The 19,825-nt window shown below is 32.3% G+C and overlaps 1 protein-coding gene across 1 annotated transcript in view; it reads right to left on the bottom strand.

Moving 5' to 3' along the window:
- LOC139502449 (low-density lipoprotein receptor-related protein 8-like) overlaps positions 1–15,147 on the bottom strand; it is a 30,438-nt gene extending 15,291 nt beyond the window's left edge. The window contains exon 1 of the mRNA XM_071291927.1: positions 14,906–15,147. The gene's annotated coding sequence lies outside the window, so the exon portion shown is untranslated. The remainder of the gene's footprint in view (positions 1–14,905) is intronic.
- Between the last annotated feature and the right edge of the window lie 4,678 nt (positions 15,148–19,825).

The following is a 19,825-nucleotide window of genomic DNA, read 5'->3' as shown; positions in this document are numbered from 1 at the left end:
AACCGTAAGGCCTATATATATAACAATAACCAAAAACACATATCTTGTAGTAACTGTAGGTAACTGCATGCAGGCTATAATGCATAGTGTCCGTAAGCTATTCTTAAGTTGTTGGGGTTTTTTTTTTTTAACTTTTGCCGATATGAATTATTGAATAATAAAAGAATAAAAAAAATCCGAAAAATCACGAATATTCAGGTGTATCATTCTTTTCATCTCAAAAGGTAGAAAAAAATAAACAAGCACTTTAAACATGACATATTTCTTTGGAATTGAGATATACCTTAAAGGCTGAAACTATAATGGAATAGAGCATGGAAATAAGGAATGTGTCAACACAACAATAACCTGACCAAAGGGTATGCAGAAAGAAATCAGCTCCACATGGAGGCGGACTTTTGTAGACCCCTAAACAATAATGCATACCAATTCAGCAAAAAAGACACCTCACTAACTATGGTATATAATAATCCGAAATAAACAAATGAATAAAAAATTTAAAAAAAATAAACACACAAGACAATCAAGGATAGAGGTACCTTGGGATTGGGCGCATTAATTCTGTGTGGTTTAACCTGTTGTGTGTCTCAGCTCTTCTCTTTACCTCTAGACAATGTTGAATAAGCAAACACTTATTATTTGCACAGCAAAACTCAGTTTAGAAAACATTTATTTGTCAGTCTATGGAAGAAGCGAATCGATAAAACTTTTCTTATATCACATAGCGATATTGTCTAATATCAATTGTAAATATGCAGATGTTCCATGCGGAAAATGTTGTTTTCGACAACGAAAAATTAAGACAATACTAACTTTATAACTTATTGTTCAAATATAAACAACAATTGAGTCTAAATATACCTTCAGAAGTTAGTTAGAAGCAAACGTTTATGTCCGTGTAAAATTTGAAGTGCTGTGTTTTTCTTATAAACATAAATATGCAAATGCTATTAGTTCTAATGTCAATGCGATACTTTTAAAATATCATAGCGGAATTTGAAGTGATGTTTTTTTTTTATAAACATAAATATGCAAATGCTATTTAATTTAGTTCTAATGTCAATGCGATACTTTTAAAATATCATAGCGGTGTTTTTGTTATATCAATATTAGTACTTATTAGTATTAATATTTGACTGCTGTACCCATATTTTGATAATTTTACCTATTATGTCAGTTTTGTTAACGCATCGTTGTAAATATGACAGAATTTTATGAGACTGGCATACACGTGAAAGGTTTAGCGCTATAAAACCAGGTTCAATCCACAATTATTAAAATTTGAAAAATGCCAGTACCGATAACAATGTCGTAATCAAATAACTAAGTATTAAAATATATATCATATATATAACATTTAGCAAATTTTATAATGAACGAACCGAAATAATATATATCTGATTATGCTCGCAACGCACGCATGGAAGACTTTCTTTATTAATAACTTTTACAATGAAACTATTTTGTCACAAAGATGAATCATACACTCTATAATGGTTTACTTGAAACAAATTATTACTTTGATGGAAAGTTGTCTCATTTGAACTCATGCACCATCTTCTTATATCTATAAATCTTTTAAATTTCCCCTTATGAATAACTGCTTTCAAGTCCTCCAAAAACGGTCTTTTGAGTGCAGAATCTTTTGTAAAGTGCAATATGAACTAGCACACTTCTATGTTAATAATAAATACATTTTCTGTTTGACAAGATTTTTGATTTTCGTTGTATCTGAAGTTGTTCAATTTATAGTCTGAGGCTACTCAGTTGGTATCTTCAAAGTTTAGTTCGGGACATCAGCGTTTGTACATTTTAATTTGTTTGAAATATTTATTTTACCCTTTGAATATTCATTGTAATTTGGAGCTGTATTGGATTGGATTGTTTGAATGAATGTTTTTCTTTTCTTTTAAGGAATGATAGTTTTTATAGGCTATAGCAGTGTGACCTCAAGGGCGGGTCCAGCCGTTTTCAAAAGGGGGTTTGGATATTATTATTTGATATAATAAAATATAGCAGTATCTTTCACTTATAGGTGATTTTGACTTAACAAACAATTGAATTCATCTCAATTGCATTCCACTGAATTTGCTACATGATATTTTTTGAATGTATACATCTACAAATGATAAATCGTGCATTTATGTTTCATTTATTCAACAATTCAATTTTACACCTTGCTTGTTATTACATAAAATAATTCATGGAAATTATACAGCAGACGTATGTCGTGTTGTCACCCTGTTTTAAGAAGAGTCATTAGTTTATACCGAGAAATCTGCCTTTCTTCGTACAAATGGTGACATTCGTCTGAAATTTCCCACAATACAACTCGTTGATATAAGACAATATCGCTCGTTGATATAAGAAAAGTTTATATCGATTCGCTTCTTCCATAGACTGTTTATGTACGAATACCATCAAAATCATAATACTACTCTTTTTGTATGTACAATCATCATCCGAAAAGGATCACTTTTATAAATACAAACCTGAGAATTAGTCTGCATTATTACATTAAGTAATTGAGTATTCTAGACACAAATTGTACATGCGATGAATATATGCATGGCATCGCTAAGTCCTTTTAAGTCAAAATTGACCCCACTGTCAATCAATTAAGCTATTAAGATGTAATGGACTGTGTTTGACATCTTAATAATAGAAAGTTACAAAGAATGTGAGGCTCCATTATTGATTGGCTATGTATATGAAGAATTGAAATTGACTGACGGCAGATATTTCTACAGGAGACAAGTAACGAATTTCTAATCCAGATAACGTTGTTTTCGTATAGCTTTTAACCCCCCTCTCACATTCAAAAGTTGATATATTACTACATGTACGTTTATAACCAACATAGCAGCAAATCACATAAACTACCAAAAATAGTATCCAAAACTTGTGTTTGAACGAGGTTATTGTATCTAATTGATCATAGCACACGTGCAAAAGTGAAAATCAAACTCGATAGGAACATCTGTAAGACATAATCTCTCTAAAGTTTATTAAGCTATTACCATTAAAAAAAATACAATACAACTGCACGTACTGATCTTCAATGTAATCATATAATAAATTTTCAATTGTAAACTAAACGTTTTGTATTCTATTTCAAACTCTCAATGGTAATGGGTAAGAGCATATTGTGCTTTGGTTTTATGGCTTATCTTCATATTGGTTTGCTATACTGGTCTTTGGATAAGATAAAAGAAAAAGAAAAAGCTCATAGACCATTTAATCCAATCGCATGCAGACGTACAGTGGCTGCACAAAGATATTATAATAGGTTCTTTGTGGATAATTCCCTATATGAATACATTGCTATCGTTTTGGTGGAGATATGGTTATGTTCCGGACCAAATGAGTATTTGGACCATACGCGTATGGTCATGACCATATGCGTATACTCATATGGTCCGACCATACGCGTATGGTCCGACCGTACGCGTATGGTCGGACCATATGAGTATAATACTTGTTTTGTTATTAACGGGCCGGACCATATGAGTATTTGGACCATATAAGTATTTTTTTTTTTAATTACATCAAGTTATAAAAGTTTCAATAATTATACATAAACTTTATCTAAAAAAACAATGATGATTACATGACAATGTATTATTTTTTATAATTCAAATACTACGTAAAATCAAATATTGATGCTATAGTTAGTTTTCATCGCTACTTACATTATTGCATGTAGGCTTGGGGTGATATTTACTTCCAAATGGTATCATAGCTTTTTGCATTTGCAAGTCTTGGTTGTACACGATCCTTTTCATTTACACCTTTTGTTTGCGAGTGAAAAGCTAGTCTGTTTGTAGCTGCGTACAGTGATACCGAGGTTTTGGGCCATTCCGATATGTCTACTGTGTTTTTAAGAAGCTCTAGATCTCAAATATTGTAACATGATTGCAATCATGTCACCATATTCACAAGACAACTTTTAAATAACCTATGTTACTTTCCAGTGACTTCTCGTGTAACAGTTCATTAAGAAATTTTTGGAATTTATTTTTTTAAGTCGACATATTGCCATTCACTCGTAATAACAAATCGGTAATGACCATCGGTATACAATGCATTTATTATAGTTTTGACAAGTAAGTAAAATTAACTATGTGAAACTTCTTATATTTATTAAGCTAATCTTTTTATTATAATATAATAATAAAATTACCTTTATGATAGCGTCTTTTTAATGAACGGTCATACCATATGAAGAGTTTAGAAGTGTTAAAAGTAAACTGTAATAACAGAGTGTTAATTACCCCGACCATACGCGTACGGTTGGACCATACGCGTATGGTCGGACCATATGAGTATATACCCATATGGTCATGACCATACGCGTATGGTCCAAATACTCATATGGTCCGGAACAGTTATACAATACTTGCATAACTACAAGCGTCCATTACAAATCATAGAATATCAGCAATCTTTCTTCATTGAATGTATCGATTTGATTGAAATCAAACTTATAGTTTAAGTGATAATTTACTGTCATAGAGAAACTGTGTTTAATTGATATGTTCATGTATAGAACATATTACTTTACATTTTGTAAATTAATTTATCCTCTTTTTTCACATTTTGGTTAGTACATCTCTACGTCGATCTTCTACTTATTTTGTACGAAATGCATTAAATAAATTGTTTCCTTATCGAACTATACATACAAGCTTTTTGGCTGAGTTTTATCTGATTTAACATAATTTTAGTCTCAGTGTGTCTGACTACATTGTTTTCCCATTAGAGGTGTTATATATTTCACAGTGCAGATAATATGCGGTGCCGTGCACTATTATATTATATTGTTTGTGTTACTTAATAACGGATGTCATTTAAACATTAAATATTTTGATTTAGATAGTAAAATTATACCTATCAAAAACCTATCAAATTTTCTCTTCAGTTATGACAGTCTATATACTGGCCACCAAATAGGGTGGGTGCAGTAATAATCAATTGAAACACCTTCTCCTTCATATACCCATATGGGTTTTAACGCTATAGCACATCGAAGGGAAATTTCTGTTCATTAGAAACAACTGATAGTGCTAAAAAAAGCAAACACAAGAATGTGTCCATACTACACGGATGCCCCAATCGCACTATCATTTTCTATGTTCAGTGGACCGTGAAATAGGGGTAAAGTCTCTAATTTGGCATTAAAATTAGAAATATCATATCACAAGGAACATGTGTACTAAGTTTCAAGTTGATTGGACTACAACTTCATTAAAAACTACCTTAACAAAAAACGTTAACCTAAAGCGGGACGGACGAACGAACGGTACAACGGACGAACGGACGCACAGACCTGGAAAAGTAATGCCCATAAATGGGGCATAAAAATCAGCCACCTCAAATTGATATTAGCATCGGTAGTCATTGTTGTTGTTGAATTATAAATCGAATTAACACACTAGAATTTGAATGAAAAGTTCAGTAATTCGGTAAGATTTTTGAAAGTATTTACGACGGGCGACAGACGACGATGAACGCCAAGCGATGGCATGAAATTAGGATCAGCTGAGCTGAAATATATATTTTATCTGTAAATCCATGCAATGCAAAACAAAATAGGGATAAAATACTGATGACAAATAAATCAATCAATCATTATGAATCTATCATATGTTCTGGAAGTTCAATACGGCATACACTGTATAGTAACAGCCGAATTTGTCCCCCAATATAGAATTGTTACTTAGCTTTGATGAAAAATATCACACAAAACATTACAGTGAAATACCAAAAAAAAAGAGTTCGTTGAGCCAGTTTAAGAACTAATAACAGCTCTGCTTTTGTAGTCTAATCGAAAATCTTCTCAGAAGAAAATAATTCTACTATGTAGATGTACCTGCTGGGACATTATTGAACAAAAACATACAATAGCACTAAAACAACACGTCGTGTTCTCTAAAGTCTGGCATCAACACTGTACTCTAACATACAAAATCATATTAGATATGCAATTACTTTGTAATGAAAGTGGAAATTTATCTCATCGTCGTTTAATCATTTCATCTCATTCAAATATTATACAAAAAATTAATATTTATTGAAAAGCATCCAAAATCTGAGTATATTAGATAATCACGATCTCCGGGTGTTAACCGTAAGAGATGCTAATGATGATACCATAGAACGAGCAACATTTTTGTGATTAAAATTTATCGAATTTTTAGAATCGTATGCAACCAACATGTATCAATCGACAGATATAAAAATTTTGATGAAGATTTAACCATTGAATGTGCAATTATTCATATCTATAAGTCTAGAATACATGATTGTTGCGAGCACTCTCAAGTCGGTACCGTACCATGTGTCTTACTTCCTTTGTTAGTTGTTTTTAAAGGGCTTTTTGTCGATCTCATGAGTCGAGCCTTTTTTTAATTGATATTCATACTTGTTTTATATATAATGATATAACACTATTGTCCAGGGTTAAGAAAGTGCGCAGATGCAAAAAAAAACATGTTAAATACCGCCGCATTCTGGTCTGTAGATGTCTGTCCCTATTCCCCTCTTTAAAATGTAAAAATCTAGCCGTTTATAGTGCACAAAGCATCATAAAACTTAAATAGTCGAGGAAAATACTCATCAATTTCTTTGAAGATGGAAAATCAGAAAACCGTAATATTTAATCAGATGGTCAACTACAGTGCATTCAATATCGATATAAGATATCATGAAGCTATAAGAGCATGTAATGACTATACCTGGATACGACTCATTGAAAATGATAGAATACTGGTAATTCTTCTACCATCAAATCTATTTCGTGATGAAAATTCTTTCAATCTTTTAAATCAAACATTTATGCTCCGCAACGATTTCACTTTAATTTTCAGGATATTGATCAGAATTTCCATTTCAGTTTATTTTTGGAGTGTCCCCGCTGTGATGGTATTTTTGCTATTGCATGTATTATGTTTATTCAATTGATAGAAATCTAGCTGAGACCCTCAACCCGAAGTTGGTCTATCAAAATACTACTCAATCAACTAATATGGCTTCAAATGGTTGGTTCAGTCTTGTGTATTGGAAAGTATTTTATAGATGGGTTGGACTTTAAAGACTTATCGAAATAGGAGCTGTCTATGCATCGATCCTCCCGCAGTACTTCGGCCAAACCAGTTAATATAACTGAGTTATTTCATCCTTTGTTTCCTTAAAAATGCCCCGCCCCCCTTTGAAATCTAGGTCAATTGACTTGAATTTATCTCTAACGTCAAGATGTTAGTGAAATGACTTTTAAAAGGGGCCTTTCAAAATACGTTGATTTTGACGGTCCAATTAATGCGGTCTCTAGTAACAGACAGACAAGCTGATATTTTGTTATTATTTTGGCACAGTAGTATTTCCTGGCACATCAGAGATAATGATAGCCTATTTAGAATTTTCACCAATTTCTAACACTGCAAAAAATTCTACATTCACAGTTAACTGAAATACTTTCATTTTACTATTCAGAAATGAATTTGAATATGTATCATGACCGCTTACTTTTTTTTGCTATTCTTAAAAACCTAAGGCCACTAGTGCTTTTAGGTCTTTTATCTTGCAGTGAATACAAAATTCTCAAAAAATCTCAAAAATTATTTTCATCCGTATGTAAAATTATTTCATATTTTTCTACACCTGATTCATCCCTCAGTTTGGGAAAGTATGTTCAGTTGATACTGTATTTTTTGTCCAATCACACTGTTCAGATAAATTGACTTAGGTACACAAAAGAGCAACCTTAATTCTGGAATGCAAATACTACCGTGCTACCATTACTCGTTATCATTTTTGAAACGTTTTAGAAATGGATACTTAATTACCACTGATACAAGCTAAAAACCTTAACTTGTAACATTTTTTCCTATTTATAAATAAATTTAATACCTACTAGATTTAAAGTCTTATCTTTTAACTTGAAAATATGACATAACATAGATTCTATTCTCAAACTAGAAGAACATTCAATTCAAAATTTAAAATGCATATTTCTGAATAAATTGGCAGGAAGTCCCCCAAAATGGAAATGACCGAAGAATATTAATATTTTCTATTCTTTGATTCAAGTGAACACAGGTTTTGTTTTTCTGGAGATTGATTAGAACAACTAATTGAAAAATGTATTTATTTCATTTTATGAATGGTTATTTTTTTTTATTAATCATATTACATTGTATATATTTTTGGTTATGGGTAAGGTTTAAATTGAATATTCTTGTCCGTACTTTTGGTCTTTTTCGGTTGTATCATCTCTTCAACGTTTGTTTCGAGCATCACTAAAGACACATTATTTGCCGGTATTTTTTATTTCCACATTCATATTAAGGTTTCATGCTGAAACCAAGATGTCAATTTTTGTTTGAGGACACTTGGGGCGACTATATTTTTGCGTATTTAAATGACAGAATTTCTGACGTTGTCATAAAAAATCTAACTCAATACCATCTTTTTTACTTATTGTTAAAAGTGGCCTATAATTGGATTTCTTATTATCTCTTCATTTTAAATTTCGTGGATAGTTGTCTCATTGGCGATCATACCACATCTCTTCGTGAGAATCCCGTATAGAGAATAGTATAAACTGGTGAAACAACTAGGTTATGACTATTAGTATTATATTAACAACTTGGCAAAGGAAAAGCCAACGGGGAAATGTTAACTTTAACAAAGTCTTTAATGTCTCGCTACTAGTTGTATCTTCCGAAAAAATAAACCACATATAAGGCATCCCCAAAGCATCAATTTGACATCTTGAATCTCACACAATCCTAACGTAGAATCAGTTCAAATTCTACATGCAGCGAGTACTTACTAGTAATAAGCAATTCGTGGGCATTCAACAATTAAAAAAAAACATAACGTCAACTATAAAAGGTATGACACATATGGTCCGAGACCACAATTATTTCGTAGTGCATTTCTTTTAGAACATAAATGAAAATAAAAAATATCCCACCTGCGCTTTCTCAAAGAAACTTTTACAGTGTGTTGTACTACTTTTGGGACAAATTATATCAAAATTATAGAAAACTTCATCGCCTCAAACTCAAAATATGGACAATTTTATCTTTAGGGCGTCTTGAAATCTTTTGACAGCTTCCGAAGTGCTATTTTTCAACCTTTTTCACCTGGACCAAATCACTACTTTCCTTTAAAATTCTGGACCCATTTTTTTACAGTGTAATTTCACCCCCCTACTTGCAATTTGAGGCATTAAACATGGAGAAATAAATTTGGAAGGGGTATAAAAATTAATGGCAAGTAACCCACTGTCAACACTAGGGACTATATTTGTGGTCTCGGACCATATAAAATGATTCAAAGGAGAAAAACAGCGGTCTTACGTATTACAATAGAATTTAAAAAAAACACAACCATGACAGACACGAACCAATTGAAATACAAAACGTTGAACTGAATTACAAGCTCCTGCCTATTGACAAGTAAATAAACAATGTGTCGGGGTTAAAAATGTTTGTCAGCATTCAAAACTCTCCGATACAAATTTGAAAAATACAAAAATAACGCCAGACTAGCATTAAAAATATTTCTATTGATTGGAAGAGAGATCATTAATCTCCCACGTCAGTTTAGAATCATGTATGTTCCGTAAAAACACTAATGTAGATACAGCGTTTTCAGTTGGCAAACTAACAAACTGGGAAACAAATGTATAAGCTAGACAAATTCAGTCAAATACATGACTCTCATAAATTTTAGAAAAGTGTAAAACTGTATATTGTTAATGAGAGAAAGACTTTAACCGCCGGGATATAAATTTGGTTGATAACTGTTTTGTAAGTATGTCTTTCACGTCATCAAATGCTTAGCTAGCGCCTATTGCCAAGGTATGCAAGATAAACTTTGTAAAGCATTAAGTTATCTGTTTTGTCTGTCTGATACGAGTAATTACCTTCATTGACAATTGAGATAAGAATTTATGTAATGTGTGCGAAATAATTAATCCTTGATCATAAATAATATAAGATGACATAGTATTTCCAGATATAATATCAACGCGAATAAAAAACTATAGATGCCAATAAGACAGCATACCAATAAAAGACTAGTGTCTCCACGTGAGCCCTACTTATACATACTAGACAGTAATGTCTTGTAGAATTCGTACTAGCAAAGACCTATTTTTAAAAGTTAAATACTTCTTGAGTGCCAATCTTAACATTAAAGAATGATTTTTATTTCGGTTTTGATCCCGGGATCTGTAACATAGAGAGCTGAAAAATTGCGCCTTTGCATAGAATCTCTAACCGTAGAGCATGCATTGTTTTCCAAAATTACACAGAAATGTTCCAACTGGTGTTTGAATCTGGGAATACTGGCAAATAAACCATCACGCAAAATAATCACCTTACGCTGGGGGCGGGTGCCAAACTTAACAGTATAGCTTGAATTTTTACTTTAGTTGATTCCGAGATCTGTTACACCGAGAGCCACCTCTCTGTCACATAGGCGAAAGTGCAGCTAATGGATGGCGGAGTATTTTGGTATATTTTGTTACGGGAAAACACTTTTTGCGAGATCTATTTCTGATGGTGGTTGTGTGAAACAAACAAGTACTTTCGGGAGAGTTTGGCTGTCATAATTGATGATTGTGTTTATATGTTGTATGTTTGCTTTTTTCTCTTATTATTAATATATTTTTTATTTTTTTTACTTGTATTGTATATGAGGGCCTCGGGGAAGATTAGTAATTGTAACTACCTGTGTTTACCCTCTTTAAATAAAGAATTTATTATTAAGTCTTTCCACTTTTCTGTGGAAAGACATTGTTTTTCTTCTGATTATTATTATTTTTTTTCTTCCGCCAAATTTTGTTCTTGCGATAAATGTTTGTTTCGCAATATGTCGCTTAGATATTTCTCATATGGTACTGTATAATTAAGGCGCTTTAACATTTCATCCTGCTAAAAGAGGGACGAAAGATACCAAAGGGACAGTCAAACTCATAAATCTAAAACAAACTGACAACGCCATGGCTAAAAATGAAAAAGACAAACAGAAAAACAATAGTACACACGACACAACATAGAAAACTAAAGAATAAACAACACGAACCCCACCAAAAACTAGGGGTGATCTCAGGTGCTCCGGTAGGGTAAGCAGATCCTGCTCCACATGTGGCACCCGTCGTGTTGCTTATGTGATTACAAATCCGGTAGTCCGAACCGGCGAAGTAAGGCGAACCATTTTCTTTGTAAGAGTTATCTCCCTATTCACTGTTTACCATCAGAGTGCATCTCCTTCGTAACCAAAAAGATATTGACAAAATTCTTTTTACAAATTGTTCGTTACATCCTCAGGAATTTTTGGCTAATTTGGATCGAAGCGATTGGATGAAATTTTATAGGAGTTATCTACCTTTACAGAATAAATTTGTCGGTATGTTTTTTTAACTCATAAACCGTTAACCGTATAACCCTGGAATGTTCTTATTTGAGTCCCCTGGGTCCTAACTTAGAAAATTAGGTCAAGGTCAAAGGTCAAGGTCAAGTTCTCAATGTTGACTTTTCCTTTCTTCGGCATTTTCTCCAACACCTTTAAAGATATGTATAAAAGAACAAGTGCAAAACGTTTGCTTAATTGTAATGTAGATTTGTTACATTTAGTCTGAAACAATCGTACGGCATCTTATAGGAGTTAGTGCCCCTGAAATGTGTAATTATCGTGTTTATTGATGTTTACTTCAATTTTGTTCATTATATAGCCATACGCCCTTTACCAAAATGTTAAGTGACATATGACCTTGAAAAATGTCAACCGGAAGTGACCTTGGAAAAACCGGAAGTAGCCATTTTTGCACATTTTTCATGACAAAATACTCGGAATCCATATATTTTTTCATATAGATACATAAACTGATTACTGAAGACTAAAAATGACTTCCAACAAACCGGAAGTGGCCAATTATCTCCAATTATACATACAAAAGTATATAGAAACTATATATTTTTGAAATCAGTGTGAAAGAAGCTATCAAATGAGACCGGAAGTGACATTCATTTCACCGGAAGTAGCATATTATCTCCCTTATTTAACTCAAAATTATAATAAAACAATTATCTATCGCATCAGTATGAAGAAACTATCTTCTTATCAAAATTTCTTTGATGTGGAAAGACTTTCAATTGTTCTCTGAACAATTGGTTTTTAATTATTATTATTATTATTATTATTATTGCAACATGCCATCATGAATGTATATTGCTCGACAATAAATAGACACATAGGGGATGTTAGAGTCAGGATCAAAGCCTTAAATTGTATTTGCCCTATCGTAAGAATGTATTGTAGTTGCTTCGATTTCTTTTATTTTATAGAATAGGAACTAGCAACTCCTGGCAGATTGATACAACGTCTGAAAATTATATAAACTTACAGATGTTGTAGTACATTTCACACTTATCTTTATGGATGCTCGTTTATATTCATTAAATTATTTTTTTTGTACTAAAAATAACGTAAAAGTTAAACCAAATGGGTTGTGATTATCTACAAGTTCATGATAAAGGAAAACTTTTTACATACAATCATTCCAATTAAAAACAGTCAACTTTCGACTGGAAAAATCTAATATTTTAGCAAACGGAATTATTGTTAAATATTGTCTTATAAATAATACAATTCTTATTTCATTCACGACAGTAATACTTTACTATAATATTTTTTAGCACATGCATATTTCTATTTATGTTAATTTTGGATAGTTTAGATAATTTGTAAATGTTTCCATGAGTGGAATATCATATTGCATAATTATTTGCAATTACTTTACCAATAACAATATTCTTCAAAGGGATTGTTTCACCTTATTTCGTGCAATAGCCCATTCATTACACGATAAAACTTGGAAAAAGAACACTTCGGTTTACAACGTAACCATTAATAAACGACATTGAGCTATGATAGCGAAATTTCTGCTTTATGTTCAACATTGAAATGATCACTAAAGCTAGATCGTACACTTATAATGTCCTCATACACAGGTTAATTGCGGAAAGACTATCAATAGCCTGTCAACACCGAGGTTGTGAGTTCGAATTCCGCACGTGGGTGCTGCACTCGACTTAATTGACTAGGATTGTCAGTTTTCCTACCGGAGTTTGACTATAATGTTGATAGTGGTGTTAAACACTAATCAATCAATATTTACGTTAATTTTTTTTTTTAATTTTCAACTTTTTATTCGTGATAAATGATATCTTTTGTTTCTCTTATTTGATTCGCTCTCTTAAAATAAATGGCTTGTTAAATTCGCCCCTGGTTCATGCGGTAAGCTATAGACCGCGTGCATTAAACAGATGGAATAAATAGTCTGTTTATGTACTTGACGTTTCTCGGAAAAAATGTTCAAACGAACTATTTATTTAAACGCGTCGATTTAGTGTAACAGCATTTGACTTGTATATGTAATATAGATTAAATCAAAAGTATTGATAGCTAATCAAATGATGCAGTGTAACTAGTAACTGTACTCTGCGCTGTTGCTTATTAAGTGCATCCCAGCTCAATGCTGTTGACTAAACGAGACAAACATTTCATATATGGGCATGACACTTAAGATACAAGTTTTCGAAAGGCTGAAGGTTCCCACGGTATGAAATTACCAGATGAAGTTTGGTGCCATGTTTCAAGAATCTACAACTTGTAGTTGCAAAGAAAAATGCGACGGAAAGAGGTGACGCGCGGACAGACGGAAATAAACAGTATACCAATCTACGAGTTGGAAATTAATTGTTACAGTAGATTACTGGTTAAATACAAGAGAAAATAATGTTTTGCATTCTAGAAACATTGTAATTCTCAACTCTACTAATCAAGTGTGTGCTTAGTGAATTGTGTCTGTTAGATTTGAAGCATTACAAAGAATGCAAAGTCTTCACAATGTTTAGTTCTTCACCTTGAGCCTCAAAGTATTGTCTGACAAAAGATTAAAGGGTTGGTTTAATTGTTTAATTTATTCTCTATTTGTGATAAGCACTGAAGTTTTACAGAAGTATCACTTCATGGTGATTGAAATAGCTGTGCAGATATTGTGCAGCAAGTCTTTGTGTTTGTCTTACTGTAAGTTCAACTTAATCATTTTACAAAACTGATTTGGTTCTTTATAGAGAGGGATAACGCTCTGTGTTGAAGGGCCGTACGTTGACCTATAACGGTTTACTTTTATAAATTGTTACTAGGATGGAGAAATGTCTCATACCACATCTTCCTATATATCTCATGATGTTAACTTAAGCTTGAGTAATACTTGTATGCAAGGTGTAACAATTTCACTTCAAATCAATTATGCAGGGTTATTGCCCAGAGATATTGCCCATATTCGTTTTTTTTTAATGTGTGATGATGACATGTCTGCATATCGCCAATACATTTGGTAATCTCGCCCGTTCTATGTTAAGGAAAATATGGTAGCATTATAAAATGTTAAAAAGCGCAACAGTGTTCAGTAGTGTTGTTGTATTTCATTTAAGTTTCAACCTTTTGGTCAAGAAAATATAATAATTGCTACAAATAAAAACCGATTTTAATCAAACTTTTAATAAAGGCGACACATTATTTCATTATATTATCAAGGTGACACAATATTTCATTAAATTTTAATTAAGGCGATACGGTATTTCATTAAATCTTCATTAAGCCGACACAATATTTCACAAAGTTTAATTTAGGCGACACAATATTTCATAAATTTTAATTAAGGCTACACAATATTTCATTAAATCTAAATTAAGGCGACACAATATTTCATAAATTTTTATTAAGGCGACACAATATTTCATAAATTTTAATTAGGCGACACCATGGACACAGTATTTCATTAATTTTAATTAAAACGACAAAATAAATGAATCTAGTATCTTACCTGTTTATCTGTCCATGCATCGTCTTCGTGTTCGACAAAATGAAGCTTTACATTAAAGTCATTTGGCAGCGTTAACAAGGTTTAAAATTCCTAACGTGTTAAATACTTTAGGAAATAACTCGCACCTGTCAAATTAATTTCGTTGCATATAGACGTTAATTATATTTGCATCAAGCAATTGATGATCAGACATCACACAGTAGCTTTCTAAAACTGCACGACTATTGTTATCATTAAGTAATGAGGCGTTTTATGAAGAATAACGGTGTCTTATAATAACTACATTATTATTATCCAAATGGTTTTTGGGGTATTAACTTCGCAAGACATAGGCTTTTATTTTACTACGGAAAGGCACATGCACATAGTGCATCAAATTAATTTATATGTCTTTTAATTGTCGTTTTAGACAATACTATAATGTTGTGTTGCACATGATTTTTGTAATTTATAACATCAGTCATCAGTAGCACTTTTAAACAAAATCTTAGTTTGTAATGATAAAACTGTAGTAACAATTCAACTGTCTAAAAAAATCTCTCTTATTAGAGCTTTCTTACAAATTGACGAAAGGCACGAACGAACGTAAAGGGAGCACGTATTTCATTTCTACAATAACAGTTAAAAGAGTCTTTGTTTTATCCAGTAAAACAGCATTCTTTTCTAAATCAAGTTTATTTTTAAAAAAAATAATATCGCAAATAATACACGATTTTGATATAATCAAACAGAGAAAAAAAATAGTGTCAAATACACTTACGTCCGATACGTTACTTACGTAAACCACGAGTACACACATTTCCACAGGAATTTTTTAAGCACGAGTTTCACGATTAACATTTTAATGACATTATTGGAGTACGTTAGTCTAAATTTAACGACAAGATTCACATTTATTTTTATTTGTTACAGTACACAAATTGTCAAAGTGGAATACCGAGATTTGCTATAAAATGATGCTACCGTGCATGTTTTTAAAAAGTAATGTTGAAAAAATCTAGAAAAAGGACTTTGTATATCATGAAAATAAATCTACAATTTTGCACCATATATATTGTGGAGTTTATAATGACGATTTAACAAAACACATGTTTGGAAGATAGACGCGAAGTTGTCACTTATCGTCCAGGGGCTAATATTTCATGAATGTTCAGGACTATAGGCAAAACGCAGTTATACGCTAAAATAACCGTTCCATTGCTCCGGTGTATTATCATATTTACACATTTAGGGAGGGGGGAGGGAGGGGGCAATGAATATTACCAGGGGGAGAGGCGATGATTCAAAAGTTATGAAACGAGCACCAGCATATGGCATAGTAAGAAGATTATCTTTTTTTCTTTATTTTCATTTTATTATTTTGAGCGTTACAAATTTTGAATGGAGGAAGCATTTGTGTTTCTGTTAAGGAAGAAGACAATGTATTTGCTTTGGAATTTTCTAGGTTAAACAGTGCAATATTGTAATAATGAAGAGTGGGGAGGGGCCGGTTTTTTGTCTTCTAGAGGCATTTTTTTGTCTTACTACTCTATATTTAGCATATTTTGTAGTGATATCTCCTCCGACCTGGTGGTATCAATAATCATATTCTAACCGATCGTACGTCCCGAAATCCTAAATATACCTCAAGAAAATTCCAATTTAATAAGTGTCGTTGAATGTACCATAATTGTCCGAAGTTCCACGACTATTATTTAAATATGTAAAAATAAAGGATCCCTAAAACGAGTCTTACGTATGATTCGTCAAGCATACGTACCTTTCGTCAATTTGTAAGAAAGCTCTATTAGAACTTTCTTACAAATTGACGAAAGGTACGTATGCTTGACGAATCATACGTAAGACTCGTTTAAGGGATCCTTTCTTTTGACATATTTAAATAATTATAGTCGTGGAACTTCGGACAATTATCCTACATGCAACGACACTTATTAAATTGGATTCTTCTTGGGATATATTTAGGATTTCGGGACGTACGATAGGTTAAAATATGATACCACCAGGTCGGAGGAGATAACATTTCAAAATATCCTAAATATAGAGTAGTCAGACGAAAACATTTCCCCTAATAGACTAAAAACCTATTCAATATAACAATGTTGCACTGTTTAACCTAAAAAAAAAAAAGTCTAAACAAATACATTGTCTTCTTCCCTTACAGAAAAATGGGAAAAATCAAAGCACAAATACTTCCTTGATTCAAAATTTACAACGCTCAAAATAATAAAATGAAAATGAAGAAAACAAGATGATCTTCAAACTATGCCATATGCTGGTGCTCGTTTAATAACTTTTGAATCATCGCCTCTCCCCTGGTAATATTCATTGCTACCCCCTTAATGTGTATATATGATACACCGGAGCAATTGAAGGGTTGTTTTAGTGTATAATTACGTTTTGCCTATTGTCCTGAACCTTCATGAAATATAAGCCACTGGACGATAAGTGACAACTTTGCGTCTATCTTCCAAACATGTGTACTGTTAAATCGTCATCATAAAATCCACAAAATTGTAGATTTATTTTCTTGATATACAAAATCTGTTTTTCTAGATTTATTTAACATTTCTTTTTAAAACATTGTAGCATATTTTTTTTTAGCAAATCTCGATATTCCACTTTGACAATTTGCTGAAAGTTTACTATAAAAAATAAAAATAAATGTGAATCTTGTCGTTAAATTTAGACTAACGTACTTCAATAATGCCATTGAAATGTTAATCGTGAAACTCGTGCTTAAAAAAATCCCGCGGAAATGTGCGTACTCGTGGTTTACGTCAGTAACGTATCGGACGTAAGTGTATTTGACACTATTTTTCTCTGTTTGATTATATAAAAATCGTGTTTTATTTACGATATCATTGTTTTTGAAAAAATAAACTTGATTTAGAAAAGAATGCTGTTTTACTGGATAAAACAAAGACTCTTTTAACTGTTATTGTGGAAATGAAATACGTGCTCCCTTTACGTTCGTTCGTACCTTTCGTCAATTTGTAAGAAAGCTCTATTACTACCTACAATCAATATCGTCACATGTAACTCTATCAGGTTAAAATTATCTTAAAGCAGTTATTGTTATTCTTGTTGGGTCCTATTGTGTAAAGGTCCAAATATTTGGTGCTTCGTAGTACTACTCTTGACATTGGAATTCCAGAAGGTAAAGAATTCAGAAATTTGAATATCGGTTAGGTACCTCTTTGATTTGACGATAGAAATAAAAGAATGAAATATCAAGCTAAATTGCCAACATAGCATAAGAAACAAAAATCATCATTCATGTCAAATCTAGAAAATCAACTGGGCTGGGCATTCCGAACAATGATCATGCTATACTTTGATTGAGAAAAAGTATAGTTATGTTAGTCGTCCGTATATATGTACGTAATTATATAAAAAAAAATGTGGTATTCATCTCCACCGTAGACCAAATGACACAGAAATTAACAGCTATAGTTCACTGTGAGGACTCCAACAATGAACAAAAGCCATATCGCTAGTCAGTTGTAAAAAGACCCAAAATGTACACCATTCAAACGAGAAAACTAACTGTCTAACTTTTGTACAAAAAATGAACGCAAAACAAATGTGAACCACATCAACAAACGACAACCACGGAATTAAAGGCTCCTAACTTGGGACAGGCACACACATACAAAATGTGGTGGGGTTAAACATGTTAGCAGGATCCCAACCCTCCTCTAACCTGATAATAGTACAATTAAAAACGAACTATAAAAATCAGTTGAAAACGATGTTGAATGTGTACGGATTGATATTTAGTCTTAGATGCATGATCTTTTTATTAGTTGTTAGTGGCTTTGAACTAGCTGTCAGATTACTGCGAGTACTCTCAGATCTGTTCCTAGTGTCTTTTAGTTGTTGGGATGTACAAGTTCCCGGCCACGTCCACCTGTATTTTTGTCCATCTGATGAGTTAAGCCTTTTTCAACTAATTTTTCATAGTTCGTTCTTACGTTTTACTGTTATACCACTGTCCTATGTTAGAGACATATTTGTTTTTCGTTAATTTTTTGTACATAAATAAGGGCGTTAGTTTTCTCGTTTGAATTGTTTTACATTGTCATTTCGGAGCCTTTTATAACTGACTATGCGATATAGGATTTGCTCATTGTTGAAGGCTGTACGATGACCTATAGTTGTTAATTTCTGTGTCATGTTGGTCTCTTGTGGACAGTTGTCTCATTGGCAATCGTTCCACATCTTCTTTTTTATATTACCTCATCAGATGGATACAAATAGAAATACTTCTAACCAAACACGTTGACGTTGCCGGGTACTTGTACATCTCAACAACAAAAAGACGCTAAGTTCAGATCTGAGAGTACTCGCAGTTACTGACAGCCATTTCAAAGCCACTAACAACTAATTAAAAAATCATGCATCTAAGACTAAATTATCAATAAGTACACATCCACGTAGTTTGTTATTAATTTATTATTAAAGCATTGATAGGTTACATAACTTTAATGATTTTAACAAATAGTTATGGATTGCAAACTGCTTACTAGTCATAAAATAATTTACAGAAATAGTGAAGTTTCACTTTGAAGAGGCGATGAAATATCACTTAACTACGCGTGAAGTAGAACATTACATTATTTACAGATTCCATAACTCAACACAAGTATGTGAAAGTTTTTACGTAAGTTTGGCTCCGTTTTTTTTATGTTTTTTGTGTGTTTTGGTATTGAGTCATGATATAAGTCGAGCAACTAACTAAATCATGAAAAAGCGTGTCAAAATGGCAATAATGTATTTGCTTTGAAATTGGAAGTGTGAATCAAATCTAATTGTTAGTAAGATATGTAATTTTTGAACATGGCATATGAATAAGTGGAAGGCTGAACATGCAAACAGTTTAGTTTTGTTCATGAACAAACATTTTTTTAATCTACCTGA

Source organism: Mytilus edulis, chromosome 14 (assembly GCF_963676685.1).
Source record: "Mytilus edulis chromosome 14, xbMytEdul2.2, whole genome shotgun sequence".
NCBI lineage: Eukaryota > Metazoa > Mollusca > Bivalvia > Mytilida > Mytilidae > Mytilus > Mytilus edulis.
Note: the sequence above shows the minus strand (reverse complement) of the source record. Positions and strands in the feature narration are given on the sequence as shown.